General features: G+C 43.4%; 1 protein-coding gene across 1 annotated transcript in view; it reads left to right on the top strand.

Annotated features, from left to right (window-relative positions):
- LOC136864403 (MOXD1 homolog 2) overlaps window positions 1–22,710 on the top strand; it is a 795,728-nt gene that overhangs the window by 660,600 nt on the left and 112,418 nt on the right. The window lies entirely within an intron of this gene.

Below are 22,710 nucleotides of genomic sequence, written 5' to 3'. Positions count from 1 at the left end.
TAGCATTCAACTGCGTTCGGTCCGCTGTTCGGGCAAAAGGTCATATCTCACTTCTTCTTCTTTTTAAGACGTCGTCTCCAAACAGAGGTAGACGATCCACACGGCCAGCTCTGATCTTGACGTTGCAGCCATGCCATGTGGATTTATTGGAATATCTCTCAGGATCATTAGTGCAGTGGTTTCCCGTTGCCTTCTGCATCCTAATGCCATTGACCAAACTGGTTCCTCCGCCTTTGGGAATAATTTCTTGTCCCCAGGACAATAGAGTGACCTTACCCATACCCGCTCATCCACTCTCAAACAGACTGTTGTCACTTGGTATAGGGGATGCTCTTTCAATCCGTCATTTTTCTTAAGACTGGTCACGCCTCCCAGCCACATATGGATATGAATTTCTTCAGGACCTTTTTCGTTGTGTTCGTTTTAGTATGTTAAGGTGTAAAGAAAAATGAACTAATTAGTTACACTGACTACTGGACGCATCACAATTGCGTACGTTCCTGGACAGGTATTTAAGTATCAGGTTTATAGAGCTAATGACCTCTAGAATGAATGAAATAAAGTAATTTAGTGTTACATATTATATCCCATTGTTGTTTAATGACAGTCCAACTCGTTGGCTGAATGGTCACCGTACTGGCCTTTGGTTCAGAGGGTTCCGGGTTCGATACCCGGCCGGGTCGGGGATTTTAAACTTCATTGGTTAATTCCAATGGCCCGGTGGCTAGGTGTGTGCACATTCCCCAATATCCCTAAAACTCACACACCGCACATAACTCTACCCTCCACTACAATAACACGCACTTGCCTAAAGATGGCAGATGCAGCCAACCCTCATCGGAGGGTCTGCTTTGCAAGAGCTGCACTCGGCTAGAAATAGCCACATGAATTTATTACATTATTACATTATAAGGACAGAGTACCTCTCTCAGTGTTTCTTGTAAATGTCACTCAGTCACACAATTCAGTTGATATTGGTTCTGAAGTTGGCCAAAATTATGTATAAAATACGGACGCAATGTGGGAACGAATTAAATAAGTAAATACAAAATCGACCAGGTATTACAGTCTTGTCCCATGAGTTCCGTATCCTGGTTTGTGTATCCGTTCTCGTACAACGCAATGTAATACACTTTTAGAGTTATTTTTACTTAGTATGTCTCATTGTGACCACTTCAGTGTGTTCACTAAATCCTCTCCTCAAAAAACTAGGAGTGTACCTTTTCGACATTTAATATTTACGACCTCTTCACATCGTGAATAGTATAATCGTTGCACTAGAAGCTCGGCAGATTTAGCTTAGTTACAGAGGGAGAACAACATCGTTTGAACTGGTTGCAAAAATGAGTAACAATTCTACTTAATATTCGTCGGCTCTCACTATTCAGTAGTTCTTTGACTACACACTCTGAACTCACTGGCTTACATAACGACTTATTCATCAAGTTACTCGAGTCATTTATTACACCGTTTGTGAGAAAATCTATCTAATTAATAAGTCAATTTAATATACTTTAATTCCATCATGGCCAGTATTTGCTTTCAGGAATGACTTGAACTCTCCTAACAAGTAATTTTAGAGTACAAAGAAACTCTGCTGCTTATTCCATTGTAATCCTTTGTGCTAAGATGCTGAACACCTACTTCTTATAACCTCTAATTGACTAATTATCCATTTATCTTATCTACACCTGCTGCTCTATTAACTTTCATATAATAAGCATCTATGTGACCCTTACATGCTACTTCATTTGCATATTTATCTAATTTCAACTTCGAAATATTAGATCATATCATTGGGCTCATTATGCACTTCTAGTGAGTCCCTAGAATATTTCCGTACCTTAGTCAATGGGTCCAGCAGTCCGCAGCGAAATTTATGCTATTCATTTCTGTACTGCCTGTAGATTTCTTTTATAATTCCTTCCTTCTTGCTTCTTGATTTCTCCACGTTATTATCAGTTATCTTCTTTATCTATGTCAAAATGTATTTTTCCTCTGATGCCTTCATTCTTTCTTGTTCAGAGTATACGAATTTACCTGTGGGTTTAAGAACAATCGATTTTTTTAGAATCCGAAAGTCTGAATACTACCTAATTTTATTTAATACAATAAGCTGGACATTTTGTTGATCAAATCAATATAAAAATTTAAATTAATGAGATCAGTGCTTAATTATTAATACGTTGAAGAAAATGTTTGGTAGAAGTACAACATAATATTAATCACATCAACTGTTTCGAATAATGAATCTGAAATGAAAAGCATAATAGGATGGGACAGATTACATACGTAACACCTAGAACGATAAGTACATGCTACATTGACTGGCAAAAAGAAATTGTCGGCGTCAACTGGAAAAATTTAAAGGAAATAGTGAAGGAAGTTGACACTGAATGGAGGGACGGACAGAACACTCATCCGCACACTATATCTGGGACAATGTAAGTAATGTGCATTGTAATATTACGTTCAGGTACGGGTACATACCAACGATGTCTTGTACCTCTTGGTCATCTGAAAATTTCTTTCCACCTAAATCTCCTTCCTACGTAAGATTTCTGCAGGTTTAAAATCTTCACGTGGTAAAAATTGAACAGTTCGTTGTGCAACAGATGCATTCACCTCCTGTTCACTTATCTTGATAACAAAAAGAGAAGATACTGAAGAAGCAAGCATTAAGGGAAAAGTATGCGTACTGATCACTGATGCCGTGTTAAAAGTCGTTGAAGTACACCGCTCCAGTTTCAGAAGTCTCATTCGTGGATTATCCTACTAGTACTATTAAACATGGCGCAAAAACCCCGAAGGGCCATGGCCTACCAAGCGACCGATGCTCATCCCGAAGGCCTGCAAATTAAGAGGTGTCGTGTGGTCAGCACGACGGATCCTCTCGGCCGTTATTCTTGGCTTTCTAGACCGGGTCATCGATTTATCCACCTTCTTATATTAATTTAAGGAGAGTTTATATTTATCTTGAAGTAATGTGAAGTTCTTCATAGTGATGTTCTGTAATTCACTGTCGTGTCCGACTCGTTGGCTGAATGGTCAGCGTACTGGACTTCGGTTCAGAGGGTTCCGGGTTCGATTGCCGGCCGGGTCGGGGATTTTAATCTTCATTGGTTAATTCCAATGGCCCGGGGGCTGGGTGTTTGTGCTGTCCCCAACATCCCTGCAACTCACACACCACACATAACACTATCCTCCACCACAATAACACGCAGTTACCTACACATGGCAGATGCCGCCCACTCTCATCGGAGGGTCTGCCTTACAAGGGATGCACTCGGCTAGAAATAGCCACACGAAATTATTATTATTCACTGTCGTATTGATGTAAAAACCACAATTTTCTAAAGAGATATTAATGTTTGTTCTGGTGTGATAGACTGAATATCTGTCCATTGCAGCATAATTAGACCAGTACTTGAATGAACTGAACACAAGACTGAAGGCTACACTTAAATTACTAAGAACATCGATGAATATTATCGTTTAAGTCTGAGAAAGAGAGCTGCTTTAGGAGGCATTTGGTGCGGAAGAAATATCTACCCCTACGTTGCTTCAGCCTAAATGGTCGTTTGCTTCAGATAAAGTTAATGAACTTGAAGTGGGAAAGTGTTTTGATAACATTAACTACACTACCCTACACATGTGGTGCCCTTTAGTTTCCGTCAGAGGCGCCCTGTGGGTGCAGATAACATTAAGGTTAATCTTTGTAGACGAGTAGGGTCATATGAAATGACTGGGCTGCACGAACAACGCATTAAATATTAAGTGGAATACTTACATATTTCTCAAGTGCAAATATATACAGGCTAACCCGAACTCCACCGACAAACTGTCGGAGGTTATTCAGGGATACCTTCGGAGTATATTGATATAAGCGACTCTTAGTCTCCGATAGCTCGTTACGGAGTAATAACGTATCATTTCTTCGGTTTGTTACCCCAGTTATTCTTGTCTCAGTAAAAAAAAGAACTTTCATAGTAGTGAAAAATCCTGTAATACACAATAACCAAAACGTATAACACAAAGCAATTCAACGACCCCCAGACAAAATACGTGCTCTTTTAACAGTGCGTTCAATATTACTATTATTATTATTATTATTATTATTATTATTATTATTATTATTATTATTATTATTAAAAGTACATCGCAAATGGGAATTATCCCGGTGGTAATGATCGCTTGCAGTAGTGTGATAATAAAGTAAAATTAAAACATAATTACACAACAACAACAACAACAACAACAAACACTACTAATAATAATGCTATTTGCTTTACGTCCCACTAACTGCTCTTTTACGGTTTTCGGAGACGCCGAGGTGCCGGAAGTTAGTCACGCGGGAGATCTTTTACGTGCCCGTAAATCTACCAACACGAGGCTGATGTATTTGAGCACCTTCAAATACAACCGGACTTAGCCAGGATCGAATCTGCCAAGTTTGGTTCAGAAGGCCAGCGCCCCAAACGTCTGAGCCACTCAGCCTGGCTCTACTACTACTACTACTACTACTACTACTACTACTACTACTACTACTACTACTACTACTACCAATTCCATGGCAAGAAAATATTACAAGAAACGCTTCTAGTTTAACGTTCTAAATCCAGCATCATCATACACAAATTTCACAATAACTAATGTATTTCCAGTGCTTAACACTACGACTTACAATACTGTGAGTTTAACTTTCTCCTGGCTTAATATTACAAAACCATATACAAATTCACACGTACCTTAAGTATTTCAAATTTTACACTATGTCTTGCAACAACAACAACAACAACAACAACAACAACAACAACAACATCTGCAACAAATACCACAACAACTAGCAATTTCATGGAAAAATTTCAAGAAATACTGTACTGCTTTTTATTATTATTATTATTATTATTATTATTATTATTATTATTATTATTATTATTATTATTATTATTGCAGTACAGATATAAAGCTAATTGGGGCAACAACCTGAACGAAATGCAATTGCTCAATAACGAGCCACCGGAAACCACTGGTCCCTTACATAAATGTACTCGGAATGTATCCCTGAACAATCACCGAGAGTTTGTCGGTGCAGTTCGGGTTCATCTTCTATACAGTATGATTCAGCAGCCCCTTCCAATACCGTTTACTGCAGCCCAACTAACTTGCACATGGTTATAGGAGTGCTATACCCCTGCAGGCGTACTGTATGGTACTAATGTTCAGTGAGCACATTTGGATACGATTCTGAACCCTAGCGAAATGTTATATCATCCGTTCGCGGATCATGACACCTTGAAATCATGTAGCAACGTCCTTTTACCACGTAACTATGTCATTTCCGCATCTGTGGTGTAGTGGTTAGTGTGATTAGCTACCGCCCCCGGAGGACCGGGTTCCATTCCCGCCTCTGCCACGAAATTTGAAAAGTGGTACGGGGGCTGGAACGGGGCCCACTCAGCCTCGGGAGGTCAAATAAGTTGAGTTGGGTTCGATTCCCACCTCAGCCATCCTGGAAGTGGTTTTCCGTGGTTTCCCACTTCTCCTCCAGGCAAATGCCGGGATGGTAACTAACTTAAGGCCACGGCCGCTTCCTTCCCTCTTCCTTGTCTATCCCTTCCAACCTTCCCATCCCCCCGGAAGGCCCCTGTTCAGCATAGCAGGTGAGGCCGCCTGGGCGAGGTACTGGTCAACCTCCAAAGTTGTATCCCACGACCCAATGTCTGAAGCTTCAGGACAGTGCCCTTGAGGCGGTAGAGATGGGATCCCTCGCTGAGTCCGAGGGAAAAACCGACCCTGGAGGGTAAACAAATTAAGAAGAAAAACTATATCATTGTGTTGTTTCTCGTGACCGGGTGTAACGTAGAGGGGAATCAATGCATAAAGCTAGGTAACAGTGCAGTAATTAATGTATTAAACACTGAACCGGATTGCGAATGTACTCTGCACTCGTCGTACTATCAGCATGTTACCAGCAGTGTAGCGCAGCGGATGTGGTTAGGCGTTCGCCTAATAGGTTAAACGGTAAAATGACGCAGTTATTCATCTTGTGCCCTGCGCAAAATCTGCTGGTTAGGGCCTGGATGTACTGTAATCTCTGCTGTATTCAGCATGTTCCTCACAGAGGAATACGTTGACATGCTCCTCGTTTAAGGGAAAAGAAGACAAAACGCGTGCGAGGCACGACGCATGTACCAGGAACGGATTCCCGACAGGCGACACCGTTCAGCTACGCCATTCCGCCGAGTTGAAAGACTCCTAAAGGCAACAGGCGTGATTTCCAACCAGCCGCCAGTCATCGATAGGCCCGTTACATCGGGTGAAACAAAAGAGGCCGTTCTGGAGGCAGCTTGTAATAATCCACACATATCAGTACAGGGCGATTGCACGACAGGTGTAGGCCTACACGAGCCAGGTCGTCCGTCTGGCGAAAAATGCATGAACACAAATTTCACCCATACCATCTTGAGCTACATTAAGAGCTTCAAGTGCGGGACTTCGAAGCTCGAATGGAGTTATGTCGGTGGCGATTAGGCAGGCTGGATAATGATGCAGCATTCGTATCGCATATCTTGTTCTCGGACGATACGCGCTTCCACAATAATTGGAACATCAATCGCCACAACATGCACAATTGGAGTCCGGACAATCCTCAATGGATGCGACAGGCGGCCCATCAAGTACGATGTGGAGTGAATGATTGGTGTGGAATCTTGGGGGATCGCCTGATTGGACCTTACTTCCGTGAGGGCCATTGGACGGGCCCACGCTACCTGCACTTTCTGCGTCATGAACTCCTACTGCTGCAGGACGATGTGCCCTTGCACGATCGTTTGACGATGTGATTGCAACCGGGTGGAGCTCCACCACATTCGACTTTTCTCGTTCGTATCCATCTGAACAAGGAACTGCCAGGGAAATGGATAGGACGAAGAGGTCCTGTTTCCTGGTCCACCAGATCACCGGATTTCACGCCGTTAGATTTCTTCTTGTGGGGACATTTGAAGAACGTCGTTTACGCTCAAGCGCAGGAAAACCCCGACCAGCTCCGGCAACTCATCACGGACGCCTGCCGGGCAGTCACACCTGGAATGCTTCAGCGCGCAAGACGATCTATTGGACACCGGGCCCGAATGTGCATAAACCAAAGCGGTCACCACATCGAGCATTTGCTGCGATAAAGGTTTGTCAGGGCAGATACGTTCTTATTATTTCCGGTCTGTATGTGCCCGCCCTGCTAACTAATCGGCCCTTCTTAGAGTAACAAACACATGCATTCACACACAATTTACGTGAAATCTGTTACTGAACTTACATTGCGTACGGTACGTATTAAAAATATTTAAATAATTTGTAACCCTCGCTCCGGACTCGAACCTCCCACCAGACCTGCAAGCCCGTCCCACCACGCCTTTACCAACTACACTACGGTTCCGCACAACACGTCAATTAGCTTATTGCAAGTATGAGGTTTACTGCGGTCACAATATCAATTTAGTGTTTCGCCGGCGTATCAGGTTCATATGATCAAGAAGGCCCACGCATGTCTTCCAGTGTTTAATACGAGTATAATATTACGGCGTCCTATCATGGTGAGGCGGTAAATACCAAGATATCCGGTTGTTTTTTCTTAGCATACCGGCAGGGCAGATGTTTTCAGGATGGAATGGGTATTGTGGGTTGCATAAAACTACGTTTAAAGGGGCGGCTAAATCACGCTGTATATTCTAGGTAAAAATGGAATGGTCCGCCTCTGTGGTGTAGTGGTTAGCGTGATTAGCTGCCACCCCCGGAGGTCCGGGTTCGATTCCCGGCTCTGCCACGAAATTTGAAAAGTGGTACGAGGGCTGGAACGGGGTCCACTCAGCCTCGGGAGGTCAACTGAGTAGAGGTGGGTTCCATTCCCACCTCATCCATCCTGGAAGTGGTTTTCCGTGGTTTCCCACTTCTCCTCCAGGCGAATGCCGGGATGGTGCCTAACGTAAGGCCACGGCCGCTTCCTTCCCTCTTCCTTGCCTATCCCTTCCAATCTTCCCATCCCTCCACAAGGCCCCTGTTCAGCATAGCAGGTGAGGCCGCCTGGGCGAGGTACTGGTCATACTCCCCAGTTGTATCCCCGACCAAGAGTCTGAAGCTTCAGGACACTGCCCTTGAGGCGGTAGAGGTGGGATCCCTCGCTAAGTCCGAGGGAAAAACCGAACCTGGAGGGTAAGCAGATGATGATGATGATGAAAAATGGAATGGCGTATGGCTTTTAGTGCCGGGAGTGTCCGAGGACATGTTCGGCTCGCCAGGTGCAGGTCTTTTGACTTGACTCCCGTAGGCGACCTGCGGGTCGTGATTTCGCCTCAGTGCCAGCGAAATTAACCAATGATGGATAAAATTCCCGACCCTGCCGGGAATCGAACCCCGAACCCCTGTGACCAACGGCCAGCACGCTAACCATTTAGCCATGGAGCTTGACTATATTCAAGGTATAAGTAAAGTACATGGAGTGCAGGCGATTGCTCATTCCCAATTCAGTTCAAATATTTAGTAATGTTTTTTTTTAATCTGTTACCGTACTTCTACTATGTTTTTCACCGCAGTTATTTAAACCAGTAATTTATCTCATTACTAACTGATGAATATAAGAACGGATAATATAATGACTTCTTCTTCTTCTTAATCTGTTTACCCTCCAGGGTCGGTTTTTCCCTCGGACTCAGCGAGGGATCCCACCTCTACCGCTGCAAGGGCAGTGTCCTGGAGTTTCAGACTTTGGGTCGGGGGATACAATTGGGGAGAATGACCAGTACCTCGCCCAGGCGGCCTCGCCTGCTATGCTGAACAGGGGCCTTGTGGAGGGATGGGGCGATTGGATGGGACAGGCAAGGAAGAGGGAAGGAAGCGGCCGTGGCCTTAAGTTAGGTACCATCCCGGCATTTGCCTGGAGGAGAAGTGGGAAACCACGGAAAACCACTTCCAGGATGGCTGAGGTGGGAATATAAGCCCACCTCTACTCGGTTGACCTCCCGAGGCTGAGTGGACTCCGTTCCAGCCCTCGTACCACTTTTCAAATTTCGTGGCAGAGCCGGGAATTGAACCCGGGCCTCCGGGGGTGGCAGCTAATCACGCTAACCACTACACCACAGAGGCGGACTAATATAATGACTAAGTAGCAATAATTTCCCCAGCTCAATTCGACTTTAATATACTGTACAGGCATTCTAGGTAAAACTTCCTTTGGCCAATTTGTGACCACGAAAATCAATAGCAAATAGAAACATAAGAGCCACACACCGAGTACTGTGGCTCTGAAACCGAGCTCTGCATCCGTGAGGCGGTGGGTTGAAGCCCTCCGCTAGATGCCCTGAGAATGATTGTTGTTTCCCAATATTTTTTTAATTTTACGATTGGCTTTCCATTGCACCGGCACAGATAGCTCTTATGGCGACGATGGGTTAGGAAAGACTTAGAAGTGGGAAAGAAGCGGCCGTGGTTTTAATTAAGGTACAGCCCTAGCATTTGCCTGGTGTGAAAATGGGAAGCCACGGAAAACCACCTTTAGGACTTCCGACAGTGGAGTTCGAACCCACTATCTCCCGAATGCAAGCTCACTGCTACGTGACCCAAACAACGTGGCTGTGTTTCCCATCCTCACCTTCAGACAAACGCCGGGGCAGTATTAATTCATAGGCCACAGTCGCTTCCTTGTAACCCTTTACCTCACCTCAAATCACCACCACAAATCTCTGGCCAGGGAGAATGCGTCACCTAAGCAGATCGCCTTACCTCCTTCAGAGTAAGGAATGGAAACTAAAAAATCACAACCAGTACTGAGCTCTTCATACTCTCAGCAACTTTGAGTGACTGAAATGGAGCCTCCGGTAGCGGGACTTAGTAGAGATTTAATTTACGATCTTACCCACAGCCATTTTAAAGGGATTGTTTTGTATTTGTACCACGTCAGTGTCAAGTGGATTCTGGGAAGTTAAATCGAAAACTGTTCAACGTGGGAACTGAGAAATATCCTAGCACTGGACACTACCTAATTTCTGCTATCGTTTTCTGTTTTCGTACTCATAAAATTCTCACACTATTATATTGTAGACAGCATTGAGTTAAAAATTGCTGTTAAGTAAACTGAACACGGAGATGAACGCCGTACTATTTGCTGGGCAGCGCTGCCTTGGCGGGCACAAAGCCCCTATATTCAGGTATATAGTCCGAATCCCTTATCTCGCGCGTACAGAAAAGCTGCACAGCTCTTGATCACGGGGGATGTGGAATGAAAAAAAATCATGAAAGTGAGCAAAAAAAATCTGTATTGATTGATTACTTCCGGGGTCGCAGCTGCTGGAGATCCGTGGGTCACGTAGGGCTGCTTTTTGATTTCCCGAAAGACATTACACAGGCTGTTAGTGAAATGAATCATCTCCCCACAGGTCTGCGGGACAGCAGAGTGAAAAGCGGACGTTACTGGTCATTCAACCGGAATCTGATTCAGGTGTTTGTTTCACGTGGAGCTGACATCAACCGAACACAGTTAAGAAATAGCCATTGCCCGGAGGTAGTCTGAGTTGAAAGAAAAGGCGGAAATTGAGCATCCTCCTAGGAATAAAGAGAACATTGCATGAAGTATAAAGTAATATTACCAGTACAGAGATTTACATTTTCGTGCAACTCCCAACTTGTTTATATAATTTGAAAGGAGCCGTAAATATAGCCTATAATTATTCATAGTCCGCCTCTGTGGTGTAGTGGTTAGCGTGATTAGCTGCCACCCCCGGAGGCCCGGGTTCGATTCCCGGCTCTGCCACGAAATTTGAAAAGTGGTACGAGGGCTGGAACGGGGTCCACTCAGCCTCGGGAGGTCAGCTGAGTAGAGGTGGGTTCGATTCCCACCTCAGCCATCCTGGAAGTGGTTTTCCGTGGTTTCCCACTTCTCCTCCAGGCGAATGCCGGGATGGTACCTAACTTCAGGCCACGGCCGCTTCCATCCCTCTTCCTTGCCTCTCCCTTCCAATCTTCCCATCCCTCCACAAGGCCCCTGTTCAGCATAGCAGGAGAGGCCGCCTGGGCGAGGTACTGGTCGTACTCCCCTGTTGTATCCCCCGACCAAGAGTCTGAAGCTCCAGCACACTGCCCTTGAGGCGTTAGAGGTGGGATCCCTCGCTAAGTCCGAGGGAAAAACCGAACCTGGAGGGTAAACAGATGATGATGATGATGATGATGATGATGAATATTCATAACCGACTAGACCGTGTTCGGTCTCTTGTTCTAGTGAGAAAATCTTCAAAGCAAGCAAACAAGCACAAAAGCGTATGGCTTCGTAAGTAACTTATCCACTTTCTGTATATGCTTATTTGTGATTTTTGGTATGATTTATTAGAATCAAATGTTTTTCTCGAGATGTCATGTGGCTATATAGTAGTAACACTGCGCGTTGTTCCTTGGAAGATCAGTGGATCATCAATGGGGTCATTTAAAGGATTCAGAATTTATAAACATTTGTTAATCATTTTATTGGTTATTCACGCCAAACCCCCACCTCACCGCCCACAACTACTTTCAGTTTTCACAGATAACGAAATGTCGGAAATAATATCCTACAGGAATACTTTTACATGCCAAAATATCTACAGAATTGGCGCTGATGTGTTTGACCATCTTGAAATACAAAGCCGTGATCGAACCCTCACCCAGGGCTCACCATAATAAAAACGGCTCTATACCATCGAGGCCACTCAGTTTGGCTTACAAATATTTCAACAGGTACGCAGTATTTGGGAAAATAAAGGGAAATTACCACATTTTGTGTTCAAAACTTCTTAAAATAGGCCGTTCTGTCGGGATTAGAAGCAAGAATAAGGTCAATACGAAGCCTCTTATCATATTGTACAAAGCAGAAAAAAAAAAGAAAGCAAAGCCATCTCCGTACCTTGGAGGTGTGGAAGGTTAAGGTTTCCACCATTTGTAACCTCGGCACGTGATGAGGTGGAGTGGTTAGCTCTACGCCCGGCCGCCTTTGCCCCAGGAATTAACCTGGTACTCATTTTTGGTGTAGGCTGAATGAACCTCAGAGCGATATGCACCTCCGGAACTGGAAATATAGTTTCCTTAATTTTGCAAGTTCCTGGTGGGGATTCTAACCCACGTCCTTCCGGGCAATCATATTGTACAGTCCCTCAAAAATAATCGAGCGTTTAATACTGCTTCATTTCCTGGGGGATATATTTTTCACAGAAACATTTCAACCCATGGATGAAATGTTTATTGCGGTTTTGTATCAACAATGGAGGTGAATTATATTTGAATAATAATTAAAATTAAGTATGATAAGATATTAGATGTGAGGAACACACAATACCATGCGCGCATTCACCTTTTTGAATGACTATACATGCCTTCTACACGCAAAATTCACAAAAAGTACCGTATTACAAAGTAGGCCTATGCTGGGGGATAGCTGACCTGAGTGGTGAAATTCGTTAGTCCTTGGCCTTTATCTCCAAGATTGCGGGTTCAAACGCGGCCAATGTTACTGACACGCGAAAGAATTGCTGGGAAAATTTCCACACCTCCACGTCTCGCTAGGTCTATAGCAAATATAGGGACTTCAAAAATTATGTCACCGGGCGAGTTGGCCGTGCGCGTAGAGGCACGCGGCTGTGAGCTTGCATCCGGGAGATAGTAGGTTCGAATCCCACTATCGGCAGCCCTGAAAATGGTTTTCCGTGGTTTCCCATTTTCACACCAGGCAAATGCTGGGGCTGTACCTTAATTAAGGCCACGGCCGCTTCCTTCCAACTCCTAGGCCTTTCCTATCCCATCGTCGCCATAAGACCTATCTGTGTCGGTGCGACGTAAAGCCCCTAGCAAAAAAAAAAAAAAAAATTATGTCAGATTATTTCAGATCCTGAAATTAATGTTATTTGTTTTACGTTCCACTACGGTTTTCGGAGACGATCCTGAAATAGTAAAGTAAAAGGAGGCACAAGAAAAATCCGATACGACGAACTGAGTGACTCAGACGTTTGAGGCGCTGGCCTTCTGACCCAACTTGGCAGTTTCGATCCTGGCTCAGTCCGGTGGTATTTGATGGTGCTCAAATACGTCAGCCTCGTGTCGGTAGAATTACTGACACGTAAAAGAACTAATGCGGTACTAAACTTCGGCACCTCGGCGTCTCCGAAAACTGTAAAGGTAGTTAGTGGGATGTAAAGTAAATATTATTATTATTATTATTATTATTATTATTATTATTATTATTATTATTATTATTATTATTAATATCCGAACTGCTATACTTTAGTTTTTTGTACACCGGGCGAGTTGGCCGTGCGTGTAGAGGCGCGCGGCTGTGAGCTTGCATCCGGGAGATAGTAGGTTCGAATCCCACTATCGGCAGCCCTGAAAATGGTTTTCCGTGGTTTCCCATTTTCACACCAGGCAAATGCTGGGGCTGTACCTTAATTAAGGCCACGGCCGCTTCCTTCCAACTCCTAGGCCTTTCCTATCCCATCGTCGCCATAAGACCTATCTGTGTCGGTGCGACGTAAAAACCCTAGCAAAAAAAAAGTTTTTTGTACCATTACCTTTAAATGCTGAACTACTCACGTTTACAAAATTGAATGTTACATGTATCTACATGAGGCTGTAACTGTATATTAAACCTCGAATAATGTATGGCAACGTTATTGAATAGAAAATTGTTTTATTCTGAACGTTATTAATAAAGCCAGCGTAAAAATCGTTATGATGTTGAGCGTTAAGTTATGTAAATTACTTCGTTGAAGTGATGATTACATTTTTCACAGTTAATATGAATATAGCAGCTAACATAGAATGAGCTCAATATTGAAATTACCATGAAATGTGCAAATTGGTGAATTAAAAAAAATAATAAGAAGCCATACCTCGTTCTTCCATGAGAGAAACCTTTATTTCTAGCGAGCTCTAAGTTTACAAATTTACGTCACGATTGTCGACGTATCATAGATCATAAATCTTCGGTTTTGGGTGGAATTCGAACAGCTGGAACGTGACTTATCATTCCCAAAATCACACTTGGATTGGCCGGAATTTCGACCTCGGTCGCCTTAGTATGAAGCCGGTGGCGACGTCGTTCAGGTGTTCCGCCCTTCTAATTTTTAGTGTCCTGAAGTGAGAATGTACGCTTGAACATACAGGCTTAAGTATAGTCGAACAAGTTTTTATTTGTACATTAAATATACTCACCGTATCTGTATGAGGCAGATTTCTTGCTCTTAAGGTCACGTGGGTGAACCGAGCGAGTTGACTGCGTTGCACGCGCCGCGTTGTTGTAAACCTGCATTCGGGAGATGATGGGTTAAATCTCCACCATCGACAGCCTTGAAGATGGATTTCCATAGAATCCCATTTTCACACCAGGCACATGCTTAATTAAGACAGTTATATCTTCGTTCCCAGTCTTGTCCTGCCCCATCGTTGCAAAAAACGTATCTGAGTTACCACAATCAACAACTTATATCTGGTGGAAACTCCATAAAAGCTTATTTTGTTCTGGCCACAATGGTAGTGAGTAGCACCGTAGGCTTATTCTCCGAGGCTATGTTTGGAACAGGTGCTACCGCACTTCATATGAGGTATTTTCTGAGATGAGGATAAATAATGTTTGAAAATAACCATTCTCAGGCTTTTTTGAGTGGTGGGCTCTTTCGAACAATATTCCTTTTTTATATTCAGCTTGATAGTTTCAAAGCTCATATTAATGGATAGATAACCCCTTTTAACACGGCAGAATTCCAGAAGACATCGTGCTTTATATCAAGTCACCATGCCATAACGGGCGTCGTCAGAGAGTGTAGGCTGGGGATATGCGGGACGTACCCTACCTTCAGTTATAAAGCTACCATAGTATACTGTACAAAACCCAATAATAATAATAATAATAATAATAATAATAATAATAATAATAATAATAATAATAATAATAATAATAATAATAATAATAATAATAATAATAATAATAATAATCTTGTTTCTACCGTTTTTCCAATACTGTGGGGTCGCGGGTGCGAGCTGTGTTACACATGTGGATTTGGCCCTGTCTTACGCCCGGATGCCCTTCCCGACGCCAACCCTATATGGAAGGATGTATTCACTATTGCGTGTATCTGTGGTGTTTGGTAATGTGTTGCGCTGTATGCATATGAAGAGGAGAGTATTGGGGCAAACACAAACACCCAGTCCTTGAGCCGGGAGAATTAATCTGACACGATAAAAATCCCTGATCCAGCCGGGGATCGAACATAGGACCCACTGAACCGAAGGCATCAACGCTGATCACTCAGACAAGGATTTTAAAAACGAGGCTAACGTATTTGAGCACCTTCTAATTCCACCGGACTGAGCCAGGATTGAACCTGCCAATTTGGGGTCAGAAGGCCGGCCCCGTGGTGTAGGGGTAGCATGCCCGCCTCTTACCAGGAGGCCCCGGATTCGATTCCCGGCCAGGTCAGGGATTTTTCACCTGGACCTGAGGGCTGGTTCGAGGTCCACTCAGCCTACGTGATTAGAATTGAGGAGCTATCTGACGGTGAGATAGCGGCCCCGGTCTAGAAAGCCAACAATAACGGCCGAGAGGATTCGTCATGCTGACCACACGACACCTCGTAATCTGCAGGCCTTCGGGCTGAACAGCGGTCGCTTGGTAGGCCAAAGGCCTTCAAGGGCTGTAGTGCCATGGGGTTTGGGTTTTTTAAGGCCAACGCCTCAACCGTCTGAACCACTCAGCCCTGCAGTAATAATAATAATAATAATAATAATAATAATAATAAAAAACTCGTTTGTGGCCTCCGAAGAGGCCTGGTGCAGGTCTTTCGAGTTGATGCCGTATTGGCGACCTGCGTGTCTGTGGGTTCTAGTGATGAAGACGGCACAAACCCCCAGCCCCCGAGCCATCGGAAATAACCAATGAAGGTTAAAATCCCCGACCTGGTCGGGAATCGACGTCGGGACTCCTGAACCAAAGGCCAGCACGGTAACCATTTTAGCCATGGAGCCGGACACAAGACCAAATGAAAATTTTGACTGGCAGTTTTGCTAGTAGACTTGTTGGAGTAAGATGAAACGTTAATTATCGGAATGTTGAGCTTGTTGCCTGCCCACCAAGTGATCCCATCTATTGATTGAATTTTGGACGTTTCTAATAGATCTAATACTCGATTTTTCTAGAAGCTGGAAACGTATAGAGTTCTAGGAGCTGGATGAGGGTCTATAAACGATCGCTTAGCCCACGGAACATTAGTGTTCCAGCTCAGTTATTTAGCATGCATCCTCGTTACCAGTTACATTAATGCTGCGTATAAGGGGATAACCAAACGCGACTAAAATCGTCCGCTCGGCCGGGAACCGAACATTAGGCCTTGTGAGATGAGAACCATGGGCCTCATGGACAGGAGAATAGTACGGTAAACAATCAGCTATGCAGCCAGACAGTTGTGTCTTCATTATGGTATTATTTATTAACCTGCTGGCCAACCCCGAGCACCATGGAGCAGTTCTCAGCGGCACGCTATTCTGGCGAGTTTGTTGCAATTCCATGGTGAGTTGTTTGAATCACACCGCCGGCCGTCTTTCCCATTTTGTCTTCAGTGGAATAGGCCAGATTATGCTTTACTGAACATTCATTACGTTCAGTACTATTCGTTCCTCTGGAAAGAAGATATGCATGTCTATTATTTCTGTTGGCAGCGGACGCCTAACCTTGAAAATACACCAACAGGCCGCAGCCGGTTTAAACACATGCGCACTCACCCCGGCCGCCTCAACAGTAGCTACCGCCAACCACTGCGTTGCAGTTCTTGCAATTTGCATAGCACGATTTTCCTCGAGAAGAAAGCAAGCTGCTGACCTGAAACTTGCGGCATTGTGGTTCTCTCCCCAACATCTATTACTTGTGATAATTTGGTGCAAAAACTACCTTTCATGCCTGTATGATATACAGTACTTGTGTGCTCGTGAGTAATAGCTTGTTCCGGTATATAAGTTTTGTAAATTTATCTTTAGGAATAAAAACTAGTTTGCAATTAAATATAACTGACCCATGTGACATTAAGGTCACGCACCCACTAATAGTTAAAACCTAAGGACGACGATGTCTACCATGTGAAGTTACCACAGTAATATAATCGGTAGAAGCATGTAGTCTCTGTGTATTTATTTTAAGTGTTAATTCGTTCCAAAAATGTTAATTATTATATATAAATCCGAGGGAATCTGAGGATGATACACTTGTGTGTGAAACAATTCTGACCCATACACGTAGATCACAAAAGTGCTTTTCCTTCCATAAGATTTCCGCATTTACCTGACTAACACCTGATTCCACCAAGCCCATAACTTCTTCCTTCTATAACTGGATTGAAGCACACTCGGAGAAACATAATACGAATCAATGAAGAATGTTATAGTCGACGTAGTATCAAGAAGTCGTAAATAATAGCCCCCTCAATTAAATTTGCTATGATTGGAGAAAGTAAAGACAAGTGGGCAAATCCGAGGTAAAATGATAAAAGACTCGACCTTGTTGAGGGAGTGGTGGGTATTACCGTCCATTTATATTCTGGGGAGTGGGAGGTAAGTAACATGTCAATCATGCTGCTAGAAGCATGCAAGAGGACAAAATAGCTTGACAGTAGAGAACGCGGGGCTGTTAGGCATGCCATCACCAACCTAAATAGCCGTTCCTCTATGGGCCACTACGCCTTCTTTCCCATCCAACTCCGGCATTCCGATTCAGGAAGCTGTTGACGACAATGTGGAAATTGCTGCGTGAGCTACTATGGCAAGTGTTGCAATAAATCGTATAGTCTATGATATTGTAACAATGGGCTCATAAAATACTGTCACATGACAGTGAATTTAGGTTAGAAATGACTCTCCTCAGCAAGCAGTGCAGCCGCGGCCTACCCAAATGCGCAGTTCGGGTGGCAGCATTATCTGCTCAGGGTCAGATGCGAGTGGACAGCTAGAGAGATTGCGCAACTCAGTGAGGAACGAACAATTTCGACGCGTCGCGAGCAATACAGCCTATTTGACATTAGGCCTACCCTTCCTTCCCATAAATTTATTAAGGCTTAAATGCATTAAATGCATCATATTGTAGGAATGCGTAAATACGTTGTACAAACGTACGTTCCTAGAGTGCGGTACGGTAATTTTCATATTCCTTTAGATATCTGCATAGGAAAATGAGCACAACGAAAATTGTTCTGATGGACTACGTATCCATATGCGGCTGGGAGGCGCTAGCAGTCTTATGGAAAATAGTGCATAGGAAGAGCATTGTCAGAAACACGGTATTGCTCGCACTGAGACGATTTCATGGGGAATCAATAGTAGCCTAAACAAATTTTGCGAACTCCATGCAGAGTGAAACATTGCTGAAAGTTTTTGATAAGTGCAAACGCGTTGCTCTATGCCTGGAACTTCGCGGTAAACATTTTCAAGGTCAGCTGTGATTCTGGTAACTGTACAACAATTATTAGGCTTACAATTCACTCCTTTTCAAATTGCTTTGTTATTGGCTTTGTTAACAGTCTGCATATCTTAGTGTAGTCCGGCTCCATGGCTAAATGGTTAGCGTTCTGGCCTTTGGTCACAGGGATCCCGGGTTCGATTCCCGGCAGGGTCAGGAATTTTAACCATCATTGGTTAATTTCTCTGGCATGGGGGCTGGGTGTATGTGTCGTCTTCATCATCATTTCGTCCTCATCATTACGCGCAGGTCGCCTAAGGGTGTCAAATCGAAAGACCTGCCCCTGGCGAGCCGAACATGTCCTCGGACACTCCCGGCACTAAAAGCCATACGCCATTTCATTTCATCTTAGTGTAACACAACATAAAACCCCTGTGCTTTTAATCACTCTAATGTTCATGAACTATTGGACCATAATATTTCTTCCCTTCAGTTCCGCAATGAACGGGCGTGAGATTTCATTACAATAAACTTCCGAATCTACCGTTCTGTTAAAAAATATCGGCCAAATAACTCATGAAGGTGAGAGTACAATCAACACGCCAATCGTTTGAGAATTAAGGAGTGTTTCATGAATTGAACGTGTATTTTCAGATGTCCAGAGATGGATATTTTGACTGTCTATGTAGCACGTTAAAATGAAACCAAGCTTCATAGGTATAGATTTTCTGCCGAACACTTCCTTTCCATGATTACTAGCAAACCGCTGAAACCACTCGTAATTCAAAACATCGTCTTCTTTGCGTCCGCCAGCTTCAACTCCTGAACAACAGAAAATTTATACGGATAAGAACTTAGCTTTTTTCTTGCTTCAGTATGCGGTGTGACAAGGCAGGAAAATGAACTTTACTGTACCATACTGAAGGAATGTATGTTTGCATGACATTTACCCACTCCCAGAGTGTGATGTATTTAAGGTTCATATTCCGTTACACACGCGCATAGGAAAATGAACTCAAGGAAAATTGTTCTGATGGAATGCATATCAATATGTGTCTGGGCGGTGTGAATAGTCTTAGGGGGAATATTCGCCATTTTTGCAAAACAGGGAAGATATATTGATAATGTCATGAAATTCAGTTTTCTTAAAATGTGTTAGCCAGTCGCTTTATGAAAGTGTCTAATATCTATCACCTCACCTGTCGAAATTATTTTCTGGCCACACACCTACACTGATACTCTTAGCTTGGCCTTTGTGTGCTGGATTCGAACTTTGAGTACACAAGCGACACAGCTGATCTGAACTGGCCACTCTACCGCCTGTGGGTACTGTCAAGAGTACACGTCAGCTAGAATATCCCCCGTTACGTTGGAGGCTTGTCCAATCTTCGAATTGCAAAGCGAGTGGTTGTGATGATTTATAATAAAATGAACAAGTAACCGCCTGGCGTAGGATGTGGGGGAGGGGGGTGTAAGCATTAAAGCTGACAAATGTATATTCCACCCCTCAATCTTATGATGCTTTCTCCCAACTCTAAATTGCCTACCAAACTTCTCTGCATTAAATAAAACCACTTGCAAATTCCGTCCCATATTTTATCGGATACGAGAGGGCTGCACGCCGGAGGGTGCTCTGATGAATTAAGTCTATATCAAGTTGTCCAGCCTTCTTAGTATGATTGGCTGAGTACCGTTGTTGGTTAGAATTTCACACCGTCAGTGCTCATGGTTGGGTGACTTAATGCTGGGATAATCAGTCATATTTCACTTTAAAAACACGCATTATTATTATTATTATTATTATTATTATTATTATTATTATTATTATTATTATTATTATTATTATTATTATTATTATTAGCCTATTATTGTTGTTGTATTGGATTACGTCCCAAATTTATGGCATTCAGAGAGGCCGAGGTGCTGAAATTTTGTTCCGCAGGTGTTATCTTACGCGCAGGTAAATTTTCTAACGTTTAGTTTACTTATTTGAACAGCTTAAAACACCTCGTGACTGAGCCAGGATCGAATCCGCCAAATTTGAGCTCAGCAGGCCAGCGCTCTTTTTATAATTAAGTTGGCGTCAGGAGGGTCAACCTGCCATATAACTGAGCCACTCAGCCCGGTAGGACCTGGGAAGATGAGTGACGTCAGTGAATTTTCATCCAGGCATCCTCTCTTCAGATACGGGCCATTGAATATGCGACATGGTCGAAACAAGTAATTCTCTCTTTACAGGCATAGGTGAGCTGAAGTTTAAATTGGTCACCACAGCGTCTCTTAAGATTATCTGATGATCGAAGCAAGTTAAACGTGTAATAAATGCATATAGCACATCGTTGTGATCTCTTTAATCAATTCATCTCCTTTACTGAATAGTCACTGTAGCAATCTTCGGATCAGTGTGCCCAAAGTTTAACTCTAGACTGGATCGTGAAATTCAGCAGAGTTTGGTTATTCCCTCTGGCATTGATACTGGGTGTTTGTGCCTTTACTAACAAACATACCTTCATCTACATACAGCACATCACACTGTGGACCAGCGCAGAAACACGAAAGAGTGGAATACTCTAGGTTGGCGTCAGTAAGGGCACCCCGCCGTAGAACTGGCCCAAACATACACGTGCGACACAACTCGCACCCGCGACCTCACTAGGATATGGGAAACGCGGCGGAAGACTAATAAGGTTGTCGAGTCAAGTACATACTTCTTCACAGGCATAGCTCAGTTTGCAGAATGATCTCTTGACTGGTTCCGTTTGAAGTCTGTATTCTGGCATCAACAACAATAGGGATTATCGTTAATAATGGACAGCATCTTAAATACTCCTATCCAGGTTGACATACTTCAAATTCTTCCGGAGTTGTTTAATTTATTGTAGCCCACATTTAGAATAAAAAAACCGACGGCCAATGGGAATGGTTAAAACGCCCAGTAGTGTTTAAACCTATGCGATAAGAATGAAAGGAAGCTTTAAGATTTGTCGGAACTAGACTTGTGTGACGTAACATATTGCCTAATTGTAGCTCAATTGACGAGAGGGAAGAGATGGGGCAGTGCTGTTTCCCCTTGGAATATTCACCGGCGAGACTTAAATTATGAATTGCCTGAAAATATAGATTCTTTTTCTAAACATGGAAATGAAAAGTTTCATAAACGTCTGGAGCAAACTTTTGCAAAAATTGTTTTTCGTTCTTCTCCGCTTCGAAGGCCGGGGGTTCAAATCCAGCTGTCAATGGGGTCGATTGCATGAGGGAAATGTGGCATAAATAAAAAGCAAAGCAAAGTCACCTCCGTACAGGCCACGAAGGCCTTTGGAGGAGTGGAAGGTAAAGGCTTCCACCATTTTTAACCTCGGCACGTGATGGGATAGAGTGGTTAGCTCTACGCCCGGCCACCTTTGCCCCCAGGAATTAACCTGGTACTTATTTTTTATGTAGGCTGAGTGAACCTCAGCACCATATGCACCTCCAGATGTGGAAATCTCGTTTCTTAAATTTTACGACTTCCTGACAGGGATTCGAACCCACGTCCTTCCGGGAGAGCCGAGTACGCCTTTGCCGTCTCGGCCAGGCAGCCCCTGTGGCATAAATAAAATCTCCAATAATTATCAATGTCGTTTACCATCATTTCGTGAATTATTCGTTCTTCCGTAAAGCCATTAGGTGCGTTATTAGACAAAGTTCTCCATTCTTCTTTTACGATGAATTACTTAAATGTTGATCCCATAAGCAGAAGATTATCGTTTTTAGAATGTTGGTGCTGATGTTAATACCATAAATGCATCCTTACGTGTAGAAATCTGGTATTTTCATGTGTAGTGTATAACAGAACTAGCGTGAGAAACATACGCATATTTATATTCTGCTGTCCTCTTTGTATGATCCAGAAATCCAAGAATAACGGCCGAGAGGATTCGTCGTGCTGACCACGCGACACCTTATAATCTGCAGGCCTTCGGGCTGAGCAGGGGTTGCTTGATACACCCTTCGAGGCTGTTGCGCCATGTTTTTTTCTTGTCCTCTTTGTATTTGTAGGGAGGAGGAAGAGTATTTTTATCAAACTATTTGGAAATGAAATGCATGTTATGCATTTATAAAACAACCTCACAATTCAGCTTCAAATTGTTTTTCCATTCTTGTGCAAATACTGCGTGTTTAAATTTTGGAAGCTTGAGATACTAAACTGTCTAAACTCGTATGGCACTTCTCCTGTATCATACATCTTGCACACTAGAAGCATGCTGGTTTCTCCTAAGGCA

This window comes from Anabrus simplex, chromosome 2, assembly GCF_040414725.1.
Source record: "Anabrus simplex isolate iqAnaSimp1 chromosome 2, ASM4041472v1, whole genome shotgun sequence".
NCBI classification, from domain to species: Eukaryota; Metazoa; Arthropoda; class Insecta; order Orthoptera; family Tettigoniidae; genus Anabrus; species Anabrus simplex.
The sequence above is the reverse complement of the archived record's forward strand: the minus strand, read 5'-3'. Positions and strand labels throughout refer to the sequence as shown.